We start from the raw sequence: 21,297 nt of genomic DNA, 5'->3' as shown, positions 1-21,297 counted from the left end.
GGCAGTTGGCTCTCTAAAAATCAGAACAAATATCCGCCGAGAAGCATCACTCTTAACCACGACAATGCGAGCTCTCACACAACGACTGAAGCAACTTCATTTTTGAAGACTCAAAACATCAATGTGATGAGTTATACAACGTATTGTCCTGATTCGGCACCGTATGACAACTTTTTATTCCCGTACGTGAAAAATTAACTAAGAGGTCAACCTGAAGAGGCGGTTGATGCGTTCAGAACGCCAGTTTTGGAGATACCTCAACCAGAGTGGCTAAAGTGCTTCGACAATTGGTTCAAACGCATGCAAAAGTGTATAGATCTTAATGGAGAATATTTTGAAAAAGAGTAAAGCGATTTTTAATGATTGTTCTTCAATACCGAAATAAAGACAACCCTCGTACATATATTTTATAGGGTCCCCGACGTTTCTTTCTGGGTGTTAGAAACTAAATTAACATAGCCTGTTCAGGATATAAAAAAGAGATCTTCATTCGAACCCATCTTGAAACTAAACAGATCAGTACCCCTATTTCATTTATTTGTAAAAGTTAAATTTTTACTAGAAGTTGTTTATGTGATGAAGCTTTCAGGAATATGGCGCATGAGGTCAAAAATTCCGTATGAAATAGTATTGAGGAGTTGAGTGAGTTTCTACATATTTTAACATTTCTGAAATAGGGCATGCGGATTACAGAAATATGCTAAATTGCTGAGAGAGATCAAACAATACGATAATAAACATTATACTTTTGTAGTAACGGCACAAATTATTCGAAAATCAGTCTGGTGGAAATAACAGTACTTATTTAGATATAAATCTAACATTGTTCCGTTTATGCAGACCCGATTAACCGGAGATTTTTTCCTTTTCATTGCCGTTATAGACCATATGTCTTTTAGCTTTTTCCAGACTTAGCAAATTAATGAGAAGTATTTGTGTGAGCTCATTAGTTGCTGCTTGTAAGTAAACTCACGAGATAACTTAAATTGAATTTACAATAAAAAATCAAATTACAATTATTTTTATTTGAGATTATAACAAAGGTTTGGAATTCTCTATATAATTTTAAAATGTTAACTTTTTAATTTGGAGCAATTTTCTAAGAATATAATATTTAAGAAATAGTGGCTATGGGGCAAAGAAAAATTTCTCTGTCGACTGAGTACGACTCAATACGCATTTATCGCACCAGAAATGCCAAGGCTTTATTACAACTTTGTTCACAAAGAGTTTTTACCCAATACGAATTAAACCAAATTGATAACATGCGTATACATAGGTATTTGAATAATAATAATAAAACAATTTAAGCTTATCGGCTTGATTGTTATTCACGAACTTCGACCAAGAGCTGCGTAAGGCATAAAGCGAACAAAGAGAGAATCACTTAAAAAAAATCAAAAGTAAAATGTTTATGCGTTATTAAGTGCTAAAATGCTGATATCTGAAGAATTTAAGCATTGTACTTGTATGTAGGTATGTATAATATTTGTGGGTGTATGAATGAAATTAAAAAAAGTGGTTTGAATACTGAAGTGGAAGTGTAATTGGCACCGAAGTGGCATTGAAATGAAATCCGAACATACAAAATGCTGATATCAAAATCTGTGTTCAGAATTCCGCATGTGTATAGCATAACTACTGTAGCTCACACCGGCTATCGAAGAATGCCGTAAGTGCGTAACTGATATAGGATTGCAAAAAATAACGGTATGCGTATTATATATGTTTAACATAGCATAAAGAAAAAATAAATAAATAAATGCATAATGTTTTGCCAAAGAAATGTGGACTGAAATAAAGTATTATGTAAGTGCATGAGAGTAACAAAGTTTTCGCAATATATCAAATATTTGAATCGTTTACGATCGTCACACCTTCTTCCACGAAAGTGAGTAGAAGTCGGGCTTTCAAGTTCAACGATCTCAACTGTTGGTGTATTCAGTGGTTAAATTTTTTTGGGATTTATTGCATGAAGAAAAATTTTTGTTGTAATGGAAATAAAACCAGGAAAATGAGATTTCGAAAAAAATTAAACTGATTTAAACAAATGTTTAATACTTTTTATTACTAAACTGTTTGTCACCCTGTTTATTTTCACTAGCATTACTCTCCTTCCCTGTTTTTACATACATATGTATGTAGTATATCGGAACACCTACACACATACATAAATCTTAATAAAATTCTATGCATTTCTAAACTCAATAAAAATATTGCACTTTCGTATCGATTGTCATTTCGTATGACGACAAGTAAGTAAGTTACCTGACGACATTGTGTTATATGACAACATTGCATTACATAATCCCATTAGGCGCTCAGATATCCATCAGTTGTCATCGGAAATCGAATGGTGCATTTGTGGTTATTCTCCGAATGCATTTGCATATTGAAAAGTCTAGCAAGCTTGTGGATCACGTACTTTTCATGTGTTTCTCTTTTTCGTGTGTAGTTTTATTAGCAGATGTCTAAAGTGGGTCAATATCGTATTAACTGCCGCATGTAACGGACTCTGTACTCAAAGATATTTTACAAAATCGAATTTCCTAATCACATTCGACAAAGTTTTTCGCAAGACAGAAATAAGAATGTACGAAGAAACAGATCCGAAATTCCAATAGAATAATGCGATTACTTGTAGGTTCTTAACGGTTTTTTCATGAGTGTGATTGTCTGTTTACGGTTATAAAACGAACGATCTCCAACAATAGATTCAACCGTTTGCATTTTAAGATAACATCAGCTACCCTAACAAATCTGGAACTATAAAACTATACCCGATATTTCTGGCAGTAATTTGAAGCAATTTTGAAGCTCGGCAAGATTTTGGTTCAGCCTCGATAAGAGTCACGGTTAATCATAGAATACAATCTTTTCCTGGCTGAATTAGATTATGAGTACTATTTACCAGTTTGTCCGTAATTTTTCAGAAAAAAATATTAGGGGTATAACTGGCGTAATCATTTTTTTATCATTGTTGGTTATAATTTATGCGTTCGGTTTTGTGAATATTAACCTCTTTTGGATTAATATAGAGTATCATTTTTATTATTAGAGAGACATTTATTTCTAGCTTGACTGCATCTCCTTCGGAAACCCTATGACATTAGCTACCCATTATTACTAAAAAAAAGTTGATGAGTATTCAAGAAACTTGGTGTTTTTAATGAAGTTACTATTCCAAAATCATTTAAATTTATCAAAATTCAGGTGACAGCAATCGATCAATAAAGGTCGAAGGCAACAACGAAAAATTTATGAAAATTGTATATCCTCGCGTTATCACTATAGATAGAAACAGCAGAGCCTCTCATTATCTCTTGATAACCGGTATCTATCTTTTAGTTGATGTTAACATAAAAGGCGCTTGAACAAAATACTAGTATTTTCTGCCGTGAGATTAGTCGTGACAAAGATGATTTCCAATGATACGAATTTATTCTCTGACTACTTCCGGTTTCTGAAACGCAAAGTGTTAGCTACGCGAACATTACCATATTGACGTTTGTGATCATGCAAGAAATTCGTAGAAGGCCATTCCGGACAAAGAGTTTTTATTCATATTTCGTTAGATTTTGTGATCAAAAAGTAAGGTGAATTTGTTTATAAAATGTAAATTTTTTATTATTCTTTCAAATGAATTTCATCCCCTACAAAGTAGTCCCCATCCGATAAAACACACTTTTGCCACCGCTCTTTCCAGTCCTTTTACGGTATAGCCTTCAAGACCTTCTCCTATCCTATTTTTATCTCCTAAATCTTGTCGAAACAGCGTTTCCGTGTTAGCCTCATTCATCATTGATCCCAGTAATAGTTTTGAAAATAACATACTAAACTTTTAAATCGATATCTCAAAAAGTGTTTGAGTTACAGTCTTCTAAAGTGTATCCGCTCAGTTCAATCAGCACCATCAGTTTATATTTATACTTGTTTTTCTCGAAACCACATTTAAATTTACTTGAGCGATTACTCAGAGGCAAATAATCCGATCCTTACCTATTTTCGATCTGATCAAACATCGAATCGGCAGGCCAAAACCGATAAAAGTTTTCGTAAAATTCAACCTTTTTAAAACGCAGCTATTTTGCCAATCTTTGATTTCTTTCTACCGTAGGTCATTGTATGGTCAAAATCTGCTAATAGAGATTTTTTTTCGTTTTCATTTACGGAGAAGCCTGAACTGCACTGCAGCAGTGGACTGTTTTGTTGTAGGAAATCGCATGAAACTCGAAAAATATTTATTTTTTCCTCCAAAATATTACTGTAAATTCCTAAAATATGTAGCACATACCCTTACAATTTTATAACACTTTATATAGTCGATTTTTTTTTTTAATTCTCAAAAATCGTCTTTTTTTACACTGTCACACTATATCCTCCTATATACTCCACCTTAACAATTAAAATTAGCTTTCTTTTGACAAATTTAAATTAAAAATCGTATTGGCGAAACATTTTCCAAACGACTGCACGCTCATACGTATATTAATCCATAATGCTCTAGTACTTGCGCACATATAAATCTACAATTGTTTAATTACTCAATACTCAAATATAATTAATATTATAATAATGATTGTGGAATGCAACAGCTGTTTTGAAATTCAATGTTATTGAAAATGAACACTCAACAAAAACAAAAGCGTTTAATTCGATCTTACTCATATAAAACAATTATAAGGACAGACCCTTGAAGGTAACAGTGAAATGAGTTGACACTAAATCAACGCTTGGCTGTCGGAGTAGTACCTAATGGATATTGCTCTTCCTGCAAGTATTCTCGTTTAATTTAAACGCGGCATTGCCGTTTTTAGATTATACGTGATCTATTTCATCTAGAAAAATTAAATCTATGGTCAAATAATTCAACAACAGTTAAAAATATATAGTTTAAAATATATATTACTTGATTGATTTTTAGAAATTCATTTTTACGACAAAGACAGTGGCGCTGATATAGTAATTGTTCCGGAAACATAAGTATATAACATATATACTAAACAAAAATTGAGCAGTCAAAATTTGCAACACCTATATATGCATATACAACTATACGTATATAAATACCCCAATGTGCTGATATGTATGTAGGATTTCACCTTTTATTTCATATATTTTGACAATGTATATTTATATGCTCATTAACTGCACGGATGTTACCAAAAACAATAAACAAACTGTAACAATCACTTTCCCAAACTGAAATAAAAAAAATCAAAAACCAAAACCGTATGGAAAACAAAAATTTTAAAGTTCGTGCAATGGCTATAAGTGGAGTGGTGACCTGTAATTAAGGCTGACCTATAACTATTAACGTCTAAAAAATTAAAATGTGAAAAAAACACACATATAAATATGTGTGTGTCTCCATAGACTGAATAATAGATTGATGTACGTACAAATCTGGTTGGCTGGCAATAATGGGTACACGTGCCAACATTTGCGTGTTTTAATGTGCTATTTGTATAACAGGAATATATATGTATGTATTTGTATATAAATGCATAGGTAGGATGATAATATTAATGCATAATGTGGACTCAGTGTAATGTCGTTACTTCATTGTCAAGGTCGGCTGAAAAGTTAAGTAAATATTTGGACAGTTTGTGCTTAGTCTCATCGAAAAGAGATATTGTAAACATATAGCAATGCAAGCTTGTAAACACGGCGATGATGATACTGGGTCAGAGTGACCGTAAAAGCTATAACTTTCTATAGTTGTTAGATGTTATCGGTATTGGAGGAATTCAGCATATCTTATGGATCGACTCAATATGTTTTGGTTAATGTTTTGGGTATGAAGCTAGACTTGTGCCAAAAGAGCTGAATCTTTCGCAAACACGACTCGAGTAGAGGTTGTAATAGAGATGCTTGAAAACTTAGCTGAAGACCCTACATTCATCAAATCCATCATTACTGGTGACGAAACGTGTGTTTAAAAATATGACCTCGAAAATGTTCATTCTAGCGAATGGTGCTTCAAAAATGTGCCAAAACTGAAAATCTAAAATTTATCAGTCCGGATCAAATTTGATCAGATGACATATAAAAGTATAGTAGATCGTATTGAGCATACCTAAAATAATATTGTCGGTAAAAGGTTTTCAAAATAGTTAGATCTCACTAAAAAGACTTATAATTAGCAATAAGTTAAGAAATAAAAAAATTCGCCTAGATCAGTTAAGATAGTATGGTTTTTCAGTATATATCTACATACATAGGTACATGTATATCCCGATCAGTGAGTTTGTTAATATTACAAATAAAGTTAAAAAAGAAAACAATCGGAGCGTGCTTCTGAAAGTGCCAACTCCATATGAGTAAGTATATATATTATGAGTATCATAATAATAAACCAAATAAAAGCTTTGTGTGAACTATGTTGAAAGCCTTCTGGGATTCGGTTATCATTTTAATGACTCTTCGCTAATAATTAAATTGATATTTAACAAGCAATTTGTTATTGCACAGTTGAGTGATTGCAGTTCTACATATGTAAGTGCTTGCAAATAATAGTGAGCCATTGGAGAGGAGACACAAATATACAAACATATGTACCATATTTATGTGCTCTTCATAGCCGGTGGTGCGCTTTGTGATTTCGTTGGAAAGTGGTCGCCGCAAACGAATGAGTTGGAGCGTAACCACGATTTGTTTGTGTGAAAAAAACTTATATAGTTTAGCGTAGTGATGCTACCTACATACATACTTGTCTATACTTAAGTATAGACAATTGAACCGATCGACCATAAACCGTGAGGGAGGACATGGACTTTTTGAAGTTTGCCATCGCGGAACTTATAATTTCAACATAATAAATATATAGGAAAGGTTGTAACTGATGAAGCAGGATAAATACCTATATGTACATAACTATGTATAATAAAAGAATATCACCACGAAACCCTCCCTAATGTGTGAAGTAATCTATTATATAACAAATACCTATATTCTGTGCATGTTTAGGTTATGTTTATTATTTTAGTTGCGAAAGTTACGTTCCACATGTGATTTATTTGATAGCTAAAACTTGTACCTTCGCCTAAACCAACTAAAGCGCCCACTATTTCTGCGCTTCCTGTTAATTTTATATATCAGACAGTTAACCTTTCTATACTGTTATCACTGTAAAATTTGCAAAAAAAAAACAAACACAGCCGCGAAATTTCCGAGAAATCAATTTTAAGATTTTATCCCGGAGTCAAAATTGAAGAATAGAATCGGTTTGGCCATTTACCTTTAACTGCTCGCCTGTATATACGCTTTATATCATTAGTTTTTGAGATATCGATCTGAAATTTTGCACCTGTCCTTTTCTCCTCAAGAAGCTGCTCATTTGTCGAAATCCGATATCGGGCGATGATAGCATATAGCTGCCACCCAAATTGATCGATTCAAATCGAGTTTTTGTATGGAAAGCTTTTTTATTTGACAAAATATTTCCACGAAATTCGGCAAAGATTATTGTCTAAAGCAATGCTACAATCTCTGAATATTTTATTTGAATCGGACTACTATAACATAAAGCTGCCATACAATCTGACCTATCAAAATCAAGATAAAGATCTTCTTATACCCTTTTATGCTATAAGAAATGCAAAATATGAAGGGTACAGCGAAAGTTAAAGTTTTTTCATTTTAAAACTCAGGAAGCATTTTTTTATAATTTTGTACTATGTTTTCGTTGTTTTCTTAGAAAAATAGTTTGAAATTATATGAGTTTTCGAAACACTATACGGATAACCTCTTTAAGTGCTCCAACCTAAATAAACAGTTTCGTTAATATACTCGCCATAGTTACAATGCTAATCAACAAGGCAACTATATTAAAAATATATTTAAAGGGATTTCTGGAAATCGCAGTTATTTCGTATTAATCTGATTAGAACAAATATGAACTTTGACATTTTTTATATCACAATAAAGTGTTTTTTTTAATAAAAAATATAATAATAACAATAACGACCCAATACAAAGAAGAAAAAAAACAAGTTCAAAATTCTATGAATGAAATTTACTACACTGTTTAATTAGCATTTGTGCACAAATCAATTATCAGCTTATTATTTACTACACAGATGCGATTTCAAGCAAATAAATATTAAGAGACGTTTGTACATTAAACATACACATACGAGTCATCGATTAGTCATCCATAATTACACTACAAGTATATACTAGTAAATATGTATATACACCGGCGTGTAAACGTAAATAGTTCCTATATGCAAAGAACATGTATGTTCCACATATTGTTAATAATATACTGCTTGGTGCGTAAGCCTATATATAAACACATTATTGAGCATACATATGTACATATATTATAAAATCTCAAAAAAAAACAAAAAATGAGCAAAATATTCGGACAAAATTATAAATAACGTATACGCCAGGATGTCCGCTCAGATAGGTAGGCATCCACATACATAAATACATACATATGTATATTCAGAGCATATCTTGGCACAGTGAAACAGATAATTTTATCATGCCACAATAAATACAGATGTTTATACAAATGTACATACATACGTATATACTTGTATATATAAAAGTAGCTGTGTATGTATGCATGTAAGCATTTAATCTTTTTCTTTAGAAAATTTTCTAAGAAACTATTGATGTTAAATATTTCATATTACACTTTAGTAGATTATAAAATCGCGTACGTTCATATTGATATATGTAAGTATATATTAGGTTTATGAATGCTGCAGATTTATTACAATTAGTCATACGACAAGTAGTAAATGTAGATAATGAATAAGGAATAAGTATTGCTAGTCAATTAACCCGCCGCAGAATCATTTCAAATGTATTTTTTAAAAGCATATTAATGGAGATAGGTATGTACATATGTATATAAATATTTCTTCATATCAAGTGGAAACAATTACGAGAGAGGATTTTGTGAAAATTTGAAGTTGATCTGGCAAATAGTTTCGGAGATATGAGCGTATTTTTAAGAAGTCAATGAGTCAGTGAATGATCGATGCAATAACATTTTTGATAATAATTCCAGTTTTTTACGACCACTTTGTGAAAAATCAAAATTTTGACTAGTCCTTCCATTATTATCTGTTGAAGTAATACAATTTTTGGTGTTTGGCTTTTGGAAAATCCAAGGAATTCAAAATATTTCAAAATTCATTTATTTAAAATATTTCAAAATGAATCGCCGATTATTAAAGTACATTAAATTCTGTAAATATACATTATTTTTATTTATTTATTAAATAAATAGCTGCGTCAGAAAAACTTTATTAAAAATGTGTTTTTGCTCACTTGCGAGTGGATATAACGCCGTAATAATATAAAATATATAGTATAGAAAATTTGATTCATTCGAAATTAATTGCTCAAATGGATTTTCAACATTAAAATTAAAATTTTACACATTTCAAAAAAAACTCAGACTCATATATAAATGCAAAAATTTTACAAATGGAATATAACAACAGCAAAATGATTGGTATGTAATTAGAATGCTATTTTCAGCACTTTTGAGGAATAAACAGCTTCCAGCAAAGAGGAAATGCAACACAAATATTTTAAGAGCAAAAGCAGCGATAAAATTTTTAAAATATTTTGGAAAACAGTTGGTATAAAAATTAATTAAAACTTTTTGTAATATTACTGGCATGGAAAGATTAAGATTTCTTTTAAAACAACAAAGTTACCTTCTTTTAGGAATTATAGTTAGAAATAAATTATGAGCTCAGTGAAATTCTATTGTAAATAAACACTTATATATGGTTAAGATTGTAGACAAGCAAAATTTATTAAATGCTTTTCCTTTCATATCCATACAAAATTTCGTTTAAAATATGTGGCAACCTCTCTAGAAAAAAAGTCTCTTCAATAAAAAAAAAATGTGTTTAACTAGAACTGATTAATTTGAGACGCATATAGTAAGCTTTAATTAATGTTATGAATAAAATTAAATAAAAAAATCTAACGGGTGGCACGCCTGCTAAAAAAAATGCATTTATTTGTTAATCTTCTAAAAACTCTTTGATTTGAGTAAAATTTTATATTATAATTTATTTAATATGTGGCAAACTTTTTCAAAAATATTTTCGATAAAAATTTATTCAACTAAATCGATTTAAATAACCCCTATATTATAATTTTTAATTTGTGTTACCAATTAAATTCAGTTCAAATTTTAAACGGATGGCCAATGCGCTAAAAAATATTGTTGAACTTCTTAAAATTTGTGTATGTAAATATGTGCACATGTGCTTTTACGTCAAACTTGAAATTTTAATTCAATTCTCCACAGCGTATTTATTCGTAGCTAGAATGGAATGTATGGCGAGTTGAACTTAAATGGTAAATAGTAATAGAGATATGGGTGAAGTCATTATAATTCGTATCAAAACTAAAGTCAAATAGAAAAAAGAAAAAAATATTAACTTCGATTACACGGAACCTATAATACCCTTCACAGGTGCCTTTCTTATAGCACAAAAGAGCTTTAATTTGATTTTGATCGATCAGTTTGTATGACAGCTATATGCTATATTGTCCGACATCGGTGGTTCCAATAAATGAGTAGCTTCTTGGAGAGAAAAGGACGTGTGTAAAATTTAAGATTGAAATTTCAAAAACTAGGGACTAGTTTGCGTGTATAAAGACAGAGGTTTGTTCAGTTTGTTGCGCTGATCACTTAAATAGTTATAAAGAATCTCCAAAGTTTCCTTTTGGGTGTTACAAACATCGTGGCAAACTTAATATACCTCGTTCAGGGTATAAATACAAAACCTAGCATACTCATTGCTTACAAACATATACATATTATATGTACTTACGAACGATTTGCTTTGGGATAATTAAGAGTATAGTTGACCAAGATAAAGGTAAAAATTCAGATCTATCATGTTACCATCAGTCTTCAAAATTGTTTCTTATATTAAAAACGTAAACCCATTTTATTCAAAGTTGCATCTTCTGCCTCATCGTTTAATATCATTGCACGATGCCACCGTTTCTTCGACAGTAGGGTCTTTCTAACCGAAACAGACCCGACTTTATAACCGATCAATGAAACTCATCTCCACAGCAATCTCTAAAACTATTTGAAAAATGTTTTATGCCAGTACAACAACAACATCATTTTCTGGTGCTACGTTCGCTCTTGAAATATAATGCAACCACTCCGGAAATGATTAGCCAACTTTTTAACCACTAATAAAAATTCGCTAAAAAATCATATAATAATTATAATTTAAAATAAATTCAATATTTTTCCATCAAAACCACTAAATTATTAGTCATTCGTACAACAACAAAGCCACATTTTGCACTCATTTTTATTCGTAAATGCAATTCAATTTTCCTTATTCATAAATACATACAAATACACACATATTTACATAGGTATATCACTGCATATTCAAAATGTGTGTGAGTGTGTGTGTGTAAGTGCAGTGCATATTTGGTAAGGTGTAGTGTCGGCACATATGCACGAACATATGTCGGTACATTTAAAAATAAAACTACAATTACAGACACACGAATATATACGTACATACATATGTATATGTATATGGCATGTATATGTACATGTATATATGTATGGATATAACAACACGGTCTCTTGACCAGCTGAGTGAGCGTTTAATCAGCCGATGTTCTGTGCTATGAGTGTGCGTGCGCATTCTCGCAGGTACATATGTACATATGTATGTGTGACATACAAATATAATGGCAAGCGGCAAGCAACACTCTTTCACCCATTATATTGCTTCATAAACGTGATCAAAGTGTCAATTTCAAACTGTCACTTGTGGACAGAATATTTCGTTGAAAATGAGTGAAGACAAAAATAATTTTTGGAATATTGCTATTGTAGGTTATTAAGAATCAAAGTCTCTTGTACATATGTATGTATATTTCGTATTTATGTAACATGAGAACTCAGGGAAATCGTTTGTTTTATCAAATTTGAAGAAATTTTGTCATAAGTTGTTGTTGTCAACTTACGAACCTTCGTTTTTTCCTGCTTTTTTTGTTTTTTTGAAAGGGCATATAATTTAATAAATTAATAAAAATAATGTATTTACATTTACAGAATTTAATGCACTTTAATAATCGGCGATTTATTTTGAAAAATGTTATATTCCCTTAATTGCTTAGCTAATTTCCCGAAGGACCTTTCAAAAAAGTGTGTGGTGATGAGCAAGACTTTTCTGCTTACAATAATCTCAAATCCAAAACTCGATAAAATTTTTGATTTCAATAAATTAATACGCGTAATAATCGAAGGACTAGTCAAAATTTTGATTTTTGACAAAATGGCGATTTCCCAAAAAAGTTGTTGTTTGTGATAAAAAATTTACACTTGAAATTGTTAAAGAAAATCTCACTCTTTCAATCATTACTTAACAATTACATCTAAAGTCGTTCCTGTAAACAAGCTGACAGGTTCCGCCGTTTCGGAAAAATTTTCCCCACCGATTCGAAAAACAGTGCTTCGAGAAAAACGCATTTAAAGTTGTAGGAACCGATTACACAAAGTTAAAACGTTCGTACAAATACGCTTATAACTTCGAAACTTATTATCGGGTAAACTTCAAGTTTGCGGAGAATATTCTCAAATATATGCATGTACATTCGATATACATATATCCATAATAATCGATTTTTTTAATTCAGACATTATTTAGGTAATATATGCTGTTAATAATCTTAACCATACCAAACGGCTGATTCAACTCATCATATGGCCACTAACCATTAACTACAAGTTAGCTATTCGTTAAATCATATGTTTATAATCAGAGAGCGCTACCCGAGATGTAAGAAAAAGTTTCTATCAGCTTCTTACAGCCTAATCGACAAAACTATCCCAAACTCTTGTGTATATGTAGCTAGTAGATCGATGCGGTTCGAACAACGAACATTGGAACTTTTCCGTAAACCGTAATTTAAACTTAAGAATTAAGATGAGTTACTGCTTAAGATGCGAGCTTTAACCTTAACTTTTTTTAAAGCAAAATTGGTTTAAAGATGTTTTTGTCTGTGCTTGTAAACATTTTTATGGTACAGAATCAGTTTTCTCGTTTACATTTACTTGTTGTTGCTCGAAATAAACAAATATATGAATAAAAGTCATAATTCTATTTTTGTACAACATTACCTAAGTGCAAGCCTTTTAAAACCTTTGTCAACTCTAACTCAATGATTATATCATACCATTGGTATGCTATTTATTTATTTACACTACTTTCGCTTATCTCAACACACTGTGCGACAGGAAAGACAGTCAAAGTGTAATAAATTCTTGTAAACATAAAAAATTGTCAGCAGCGGGAGTAGTGACAAAACGCTTACAGAAAGTAGCCAATGAAATGATGGATTAAAAAGACATATTTTATCTATACAAATATACACAACAAAGAAATAAATAAATACATACATACATACATACATATGTATGTAAATACAAATAAGCACAATGCAGGGCGAGTCTGAGTAGATTAGTGCGCCGGCGGTGTCAGGTTGCAGTTCTTAATGACTGATAAATTTAATATTAATATACATACATATGCATATACATATACACATACATATATAAGCATATAAAGATGTAAATAAAAGGCACATTTCAGAGAAAAAGTATTTGTTAACTTAGTAAAATACATGCAAAAGCTCGAATGTTTTTAAAAAAATATTTTTAATTCACTTTTTATAGCATTGATTAAGTACTTCAACATTCATTGTCTGTAAACACTGCAGTACTGTTCCGAAAAATCTTAAACTTCTTGCCTACAATTGGGCGCATAATGCAAAATTAGTAGTTTGACCAAAATGTACACCCAGTGTTGTGCTGATAGCAATAGAACTGATAGTAAAAAAAATTTTAAAAATTCAGCAAAACCATACCTAAATTATTTTGCTTAAACCTCCAGCTGTGAATTTTAAAAAATCTCGTTTTTTTTTTTCTACTATAAATATATGTGATACCATACATATATTTGTGAGTATTCGCCGAGAATTTGAAGTTGATCCGTTATAGTTTCGAAAATCTGAACGTATTTGCAAGAATTTTACAACTCATGTTTCACGTGATTTTCTTAGATATATTTGTCAAGAAGCGATCGAAGGAATAAGATATGTATTGGTAATAATTTACATTTTTTAAGCCACAGTGAATTGTAAATTTTTTCACAAAGAACGATTTTGTCTTTTCACAGCCGCTATTTTATGAAAAATTAAAACTTTGAGTAGTTCTTCGATCAATACCTGCATTCATCTAGACATAATAATAAATTTTGTTGGGTTTTGGAATTTAGATAATTTTAAGCAGAAAAATCGTTTTTACTGACAGACAAATTTTCTGGAGGTTCTTCTGGAGATTAGCTGCGGCAAAAACGAAATCCAAAATTTTCAAAAACAAATCGCCGAATATTAAAGTATGTATGTACATTAATACATAAAATGTTTTTTTTTTTTTTTAAATTAAATGGAACAAATTTTTAGATCAGATTTCTTTAATTTGATTAACACGTTTTATTTTGGATTTTTTGATATTTTTTGGTTTATTATTATATTATTATTTAAGTTTACTATGAAAAAACTCGGATAGTTGTAAAAAACATATTATATATTTTTTCTATATATTTGTATGTCTATTTTGACATCTATCCTTTCCATACATTTTTTTTTGTATACGCTACAATACGGTACTTATATTATATACATACATATGCACATATATACTTGCTAACAAAAAGGCGAATACTGAAAAATAATAATATATATATATAAAATATATAAAATATTTTAATAAAGAAATCATAAACTTGTTTTCTTAAGCCATAAATTGCGAATTATAGCAAAATATGTGTGTTTGTTTTAATGAAATTTCTAATATTGGAAAGATTTAATAGAAAACAATTTTGAAATTTTAGAATGGAATATTGGATATCAAATAATTTTCAACACTTAAAAAAAATAGTAGATGTATGTATCTGTACATTATAATTTCTGTAGTATTTTTAATCAAAATATGTATTTTTATAAATTTTTTTTGTTTTATTTAGAACTTTTTAATTTTTAGTTTTTTAATTTTTTTTATTTTTATTTTTTTAATTTTTATTCTTTTTATTCTTTTAATTTTTTTTATTTTTGTTTTTTTTAATTTTTATTTTTTTAATTTTAATTTTTATTTTTTTAATTTTAATTTTTATTTTTTTAATTTTTTTTAATTTTTATTTTTAGTTTTTAGATTTTTTTTCAGTTTAAACTATTTTTTTTCTTACTTTGTATTTGTAATTTATTTTTTATTTATTTTTTGTTTTGTTTTAATTTTTTTTGTTTTTATAACTTTTATCACTTTTGGGTACGAGTAATTGTCTTGCTTAACATTTATCTTTATAAATTCCATTCACTTTGGAAAGCACCTCTGCATGTTCATTTGTACAGACTGCAAGTGAATGCCCGCAGGATAAACAGATAATGAGACGCCACAGTGAGTCTGATTGTCACATTAATCTGCTTGTTTACCACATGCACATGTACATACGTACATATGTACACAAATGTTATCATTTGTAGTGAATATGCCGAGTCATATCCAAATACATATATTAACATATACAATACATACACATGTAAATATGTACACCTACAAATGAACCAACAGATATACGCGCTGAATGGCATCAGTAAAATGAGAAAATGAGAAGGTGCTGATTCAAGTTCTCCGCTGCGCTTTTAGTTGGTAATCACAAGCTTTTGTTATGAAAATAAAGATTTGAAAATAAAGCGGAGCATGACAACAACAACCGTGTAATTATTATTGCAACAAAGAACGATAACAGACGGATATTTGCACGAAAGTAGTCACGAAAGAGTAACGTGCCATTGTCACGGGTTGATGAGTATTAAATACTACTTACATACATACCTATGTATATGCATATGTATTTATAAGTATATACATACGTATATTAACAAATACAAATTCTCAAATATGAAAATGTATGGTGCGATTTAAAGCGAAAAAGTCATTTTGCACAAAACATTCCAGCAGACCTTCCCAAACAGAACTGCCTGCTGTGGATCTTCCCATGCACTTCTAATGTCAAAAACATCTCTAAATAAACATATGTCAAGCACATGCAACATTATTGTGCGCTTGGGTGAGTGCTTGACATTTATGTAAACATCTGCGAATAGCTGGATTTTCCAAGTTTGCTGAACTATTTATGGTTAGAGTTTTAAAATTTTGGTAGCAAAATATGGGCAATATCATCTGATCAAATATAACCCGGATTAAGAAAAAAAAATAATTTTCACGTATTTAAATACAAATCTTTATTATCGCCTTCAAGATAACCCAAACACATTAACCAAAAGGATGTTGAGATCTGCTATCTCTGAGATGCCAACACGACTACTTTCAAGCACTGTTTCTTTATTTTTCAATATTTTATATTGATAAGAACTTCAACATCAATTTTTTATAAACACTTTAATATAGTACCGACAAAAAAAATTAAACTGCTTGCCTACAATTAGGCGCATAATGCAAAACTGGTAGTTTCAACAAGACGGACACCCTATATTATCTTGCCATTAGTATAGTTCCTATGTATGAAAAGCAGGTTTTCATAAAAGCATTCCTAAATATTTTTGGTTAACTTGCGTTGTTTTTTATACATATATTTTAGATGAATATGCCATACCTAGTATATTTGAGAATATTCTCAGAGATTTTACAATTAATGCGGAAAATAGTTTCGGAGAAATAGGCGTTTTTATGAGAATGTTCTAACTTAGAGTAAGTTTTTCTCGAACCGCTGTTTTGTTAGACGGTGCAATATCTCCGAAACGAGTGTACCGATCGGCTTCAATTTTTCACGTGACTTTCTTAGATATATTTGTCAGGTAATGATCGAAGGGATACGATTTTTCATAGTAATTTATATTTTTTAAGATATTGGTAAGTGTAAATTTATTCAAAAAATGCTATTGTTTTTTGGAAAACAAAATTTATTGATTCGGCTTGCGCGCGCGGTTTAAATGGGTCAGTCCGGGTGAAATTTGATCAGATGGTGTATAGTGTGTTTGGGGATTATACACTGTGAAAAAGATGATTCAAGAAACTACAATCAATTTTATGTAAAATATATAATTTTATGTAAAAATATATGACAAATAAATGCTCCAACCCAATTGTAAGGTTCACAATGACATGATTTACAAATAGCAAAGTGACTGATGACGTCATAACATTTTAAACGAGCCATTCTTTAACTCTTAAATCGTTTTCTTATTATTTCTATATTTAAATAAAAAATTCTAACAAAAAAAGTCTTACATTAATGAAAAAATAATACTACTAAACATGATTGTGATATAAATATTTAAGTTATTGACGTCACCGCAAATCTTACGCCGATTGCGGTTATTAAAAAAAAGTTTTTTTCTAACCACATACTGAAGTGTGACGGCAGGGTTCTTAATACATATAAAAAAAATCGAATGCGAATTTGAAATAAGTTTAAGTTTGCTTTCATATGTGAAATTGAAAAAAAAAAATAAAAAAATATATTTACGCGCATTTAGTGTGACTAAATTTATTATTAGCAATTCTATAAATGAATTTAGACTTTAAAAGCATTTCAAATGCACTATTGCATATACATATATGTATGTACATACATAATACTACATACATACATACATATTGAATTCTATGCACTCGCCGCCACGCTGCCGTTCTTCTAAACAGAAAAGTGTATATTAATTCTTCTCAATGTCAGGATTCTCGAAAGTGTCAGTTTCATGTAGAGCAAAGCTTTCTATATATTCTGAGAAATACGCAAATGAATATAACAACGCATAAGCGCTTATGTATACCGTATATACAATACATAGGTATGTACGTATGTAATCACATAGTTCCATTGCATGTAATTTGCATTGTATTTCGCGGCGTCAGCAAAAAACTTTGCCTTATTGCCATTTATTCGCACAATTTCAAAGTTTAGGTGAACACTAGCAGCCTATATATTATTATAAATCAGGCACAATGCACTTTTCCAGCGATGCACTTGTTCTAAACACTGTGTATAAGAGAGCTGGTACACATGGCAACCAGACTTGAATTGCCATGCAAAAAAGGCAACTAGAAGTTTTACGATAATTGAATACTTTTACTTAATTTTAACTAAAACAAGAATATACGTTAACTTCAGCTGCACTGAAGCTATAATACCCTTCACAAGTGCATTTTTTATAGCATGAAAGGGTATAAAAATATCTTCATTTTGATTTTGATCAATCCTCTTGTATGGCAGCTATATGCTATAGTGGTCCGATCTGAACCATTTTTTCAGATATTGTACTGTTACCTCGCATAATAACCCATATCAAATTTCAAAGAGATATCTCGTCAAACACAAAAGTTTTTCATACAGAGACTGGATTTTGAACGATCAGTTTGTATGCCAGCTATATGCTATAGTAGTCCGATCTGAACTTTTTTTTCGGAGATTGTACCGTTACTTCGTATAATAATCCATATCAAATTTCAAAGAGATATCTCATCAAATACAAAAGTTTTTCATACAGAGCCTGGATTTTGAACGATCAGTTTGTATGCCAGCTATATGCTATAGTAGTCCGATCTGAACTTTTTTTTCGGAGATTGTACCGTTACTTCGTATAATAATCCATATCAAATTTCAAAGAGATATCTCGTAAAGTTGTTCATACAAGGACATGATTTGTATCGTTCAGTTTGTATACCAGCTATATGCTATAGTGATCCAATATCGGCGGTTCCGACAAATGAGCAGCTTTTTAGAGAGACAAGAACATGTGCAAAATTTTTGATCGATAGGTTTTTAAGTTTACTAAAATTAGAGTTTAGCCCTAAAGTTGTTATAATATAACTCTACAAACTACACCTAAATAATACAAAATACCTCTACCACTATTTTGCACACAACTGTATATACCAAACAATAACAATAATGTGTAACTTAATTCCACAGCATATACTGCATGCACTTCACTGCAGCTTCCATTATCATTAGTAAATGAACACAAGTATCTAGTAAATAAAATTGTTTCAAGGAAGTAAGCATTGGCACTCACTCACTGTTGCAGACGTTTTTTGCAGCCACGCTTGAAAGTCAGAGTCATGTAGCAGACGAACTGCCGACTGCAACATTGCGCTTAAATGATAAACTAGTATTTCCAGTTTGAATGCATTTCATTTTCTATGCATAAGTCTGTCCATATGTGTGAACATGCGTCCTTCTCTTCTCAATGCCGCAAGCATTTGAACACTCCTCCCCAAACGCCCGATGGAAATGTTCTTTTCAATAAAAGCTATGCGGGCAGACACAATCAATTGAAATCAGCGGACGCATGGGCGGTTTAGGAGGGGTGTTTGTTTATTTAATATACATATGAACATACTGTGCACGTACCAACTTGTACCTACTACATACAGCATCTTTATTGAAGAATTTATTGCGTTGGATTTTTGTTTGTATGTGAAACAAGAGAAACACAAATTTCTCTAGGATTATGATTTTTAAAGAAAATTTATAATAATTATGATTTTTTGACAGTTATTATGTGATGAAGTAATGATATTAACTAAGTTTCAAAAAGTAATGGATTATAACCTGTACAACTTTGAATAGCCTTATATGCCGAATCAGAAAAACATTTTAGCCGACTACTTGTACTTTGTTCAGTTTTTTCACGTATTCACAAATAACTAAACATTTTTCTAAACAAACCATCAAAAACATCGCTTTAGTTAATTCAACACTTTACACAAAAAAGCACACACAAACTAATCTTCTAATCGGAGGAAAATTTAACTTTTTTCGTTCTTATGGGCTTAGTTTTGACAGCAGCATAACATAGAATGCTAAATGATAGATAAACACATAATATATTGTATATAGTCATTTACCCACCCTCACTTTAATCGCGCCTCTGTCTTGTTAAATATTCGCCCTATTTTAAGGTCATTAAATAATATATATGTACATACTTACATACATATGCAATGTACTTGCATATGTGTAGAAGTATCTTTCAGTCGTGCTTCTAAGCGAAAGCCAAAAGATATAGAACACACATACAAACAAATGCATTAAACCACTTGTATTCGATCAAGACCTACACACATGTACACAGTAATTTAAAAAAAATAAAAGGAAAGAAAAACACTAACTAAAGAAATCCAAGCAGAATAAAAAGAATAAACAAAATGGAGAAAATACTTTGTTAAACGAATGAAAAAGAAGTGGAATGGCGAAAGCGATTTTTTAATTAACTGGTTTAGAGCAATTACCTAAAGCGTAAAGTGTGGAGAAGCAGATAACTATTTTCGAAACAAATGACTTGATTGTTATTCGTGGTTGAAGAAGGCAACTAAAAATTGCAAATATTTATATGATCATCAATATTTTTCGTTTTAACTGGGATAAGTAACTACTTATTGGCATAAACAAGACACTTACCGTCACTGCATACCACATGCATAATATGTAAATTTTATATTCACTTAGCAATGGTTTAATTGTTTATATAAAAATGCCTTTGTTATTTAAATATTTAGTTTACTTTTAGAGATTTGCTTTCTCTTTGCATACTCTTAACACTTTTCACCAATCTTTTATTGACTTATTAGTAATTTCGCGTTATTTTTGTATATTACAGCATCATTGCAGATTTTTTCCAGCAGTAAAAAAGCAAACAATGCTATGCAGCAGACACTAAACCGGTTTTCCACAGGTTTTATATTTGATTAATAAAATTCCAACTAGAAAAGTAATAAACAGAAACCATCCCAATTAAATCGTATTATAACAATATATTTTTTCACAACACATTTTAGTTATTAGCAATATTAATTAATTTATTAACATTAAAATCACAAATCACTACGCAATGCGCAATTAATTAATAAAATTTGGACAAACGAAGCGACCAACCTTTTATAGATTAAATTTATTTTACCGATGTTTTTGCACAACTACAAGCATAGTCATTTTACTTCACGCACTCAAACTGAAATCAATTACTCACATCTATATACTATATTTGATAACTTTTGAAATGTGCGAAAAATTAAACCACATTCACTCGGCCGATCAAAGAATAAACTGAAAATGTATTTGTTTCATTTGACATCACTGTCAATTTAATCTTTGTTTTTCTTTCCGCATTTTCATTGAGGTTGCCATATTATTTTCTGTTAAGGCTTAGTTATTAATTACTTACGATGATTGATTTAACATATTAAAG

General features: G+C 30.5%; 1 protein-coding gene across 9 annotated transcripts in view; it reads right to left on the bottom strand.

The window, feature by feature from the left end:
* Window positions 1-21,175, bottom strand: part of drpr (multiple EGF like domains draper) — a 40,426-nt gene extending 19,251 nt beyond the window's left edge. The window contains exons 1-2 of one of the 9 annotated variants that reach the window (XM_036364283.2): window positions 21,079-21,175; window positions 20,511-20,812 (exon numbers count right to left, since the gene is read on the bottom strand). The gene's annotated coding sequence lies outside the window, so the exon portion shown is untranslated. Of the gene's footprint in view, window positions 1-20,510; window positions 20,813-20,984 lie in introns of all 9 variants that reach the window. The other 8 variants (XM_036364281.2, XM_036364282.2, XM_014247589.3 and 5 more) reach the window with 8 other exon arrangements.
* Between the last annotated feature and the right edge of the window lie 122 nt (window positions 21,176-21,297).

The sequence above is a fragment of the Bactrocera oleae genome, chromosome 6 (assembly GCF_042242935.1).
Source record: "Bactrocera oleae isolate idBacOlea1 chromosome 6, idBacOlea1, whole genome shotgun sequence".
Lineage (NCBI taxonomy): Eukaryota > Metazoa > Arthropoda > Insecta > Diptera > Tephritidae > Bactrocera > Bactrocera oleae.
This window is presented reverse-complemented; position numbering and strand designations above follow the sequence as displayed.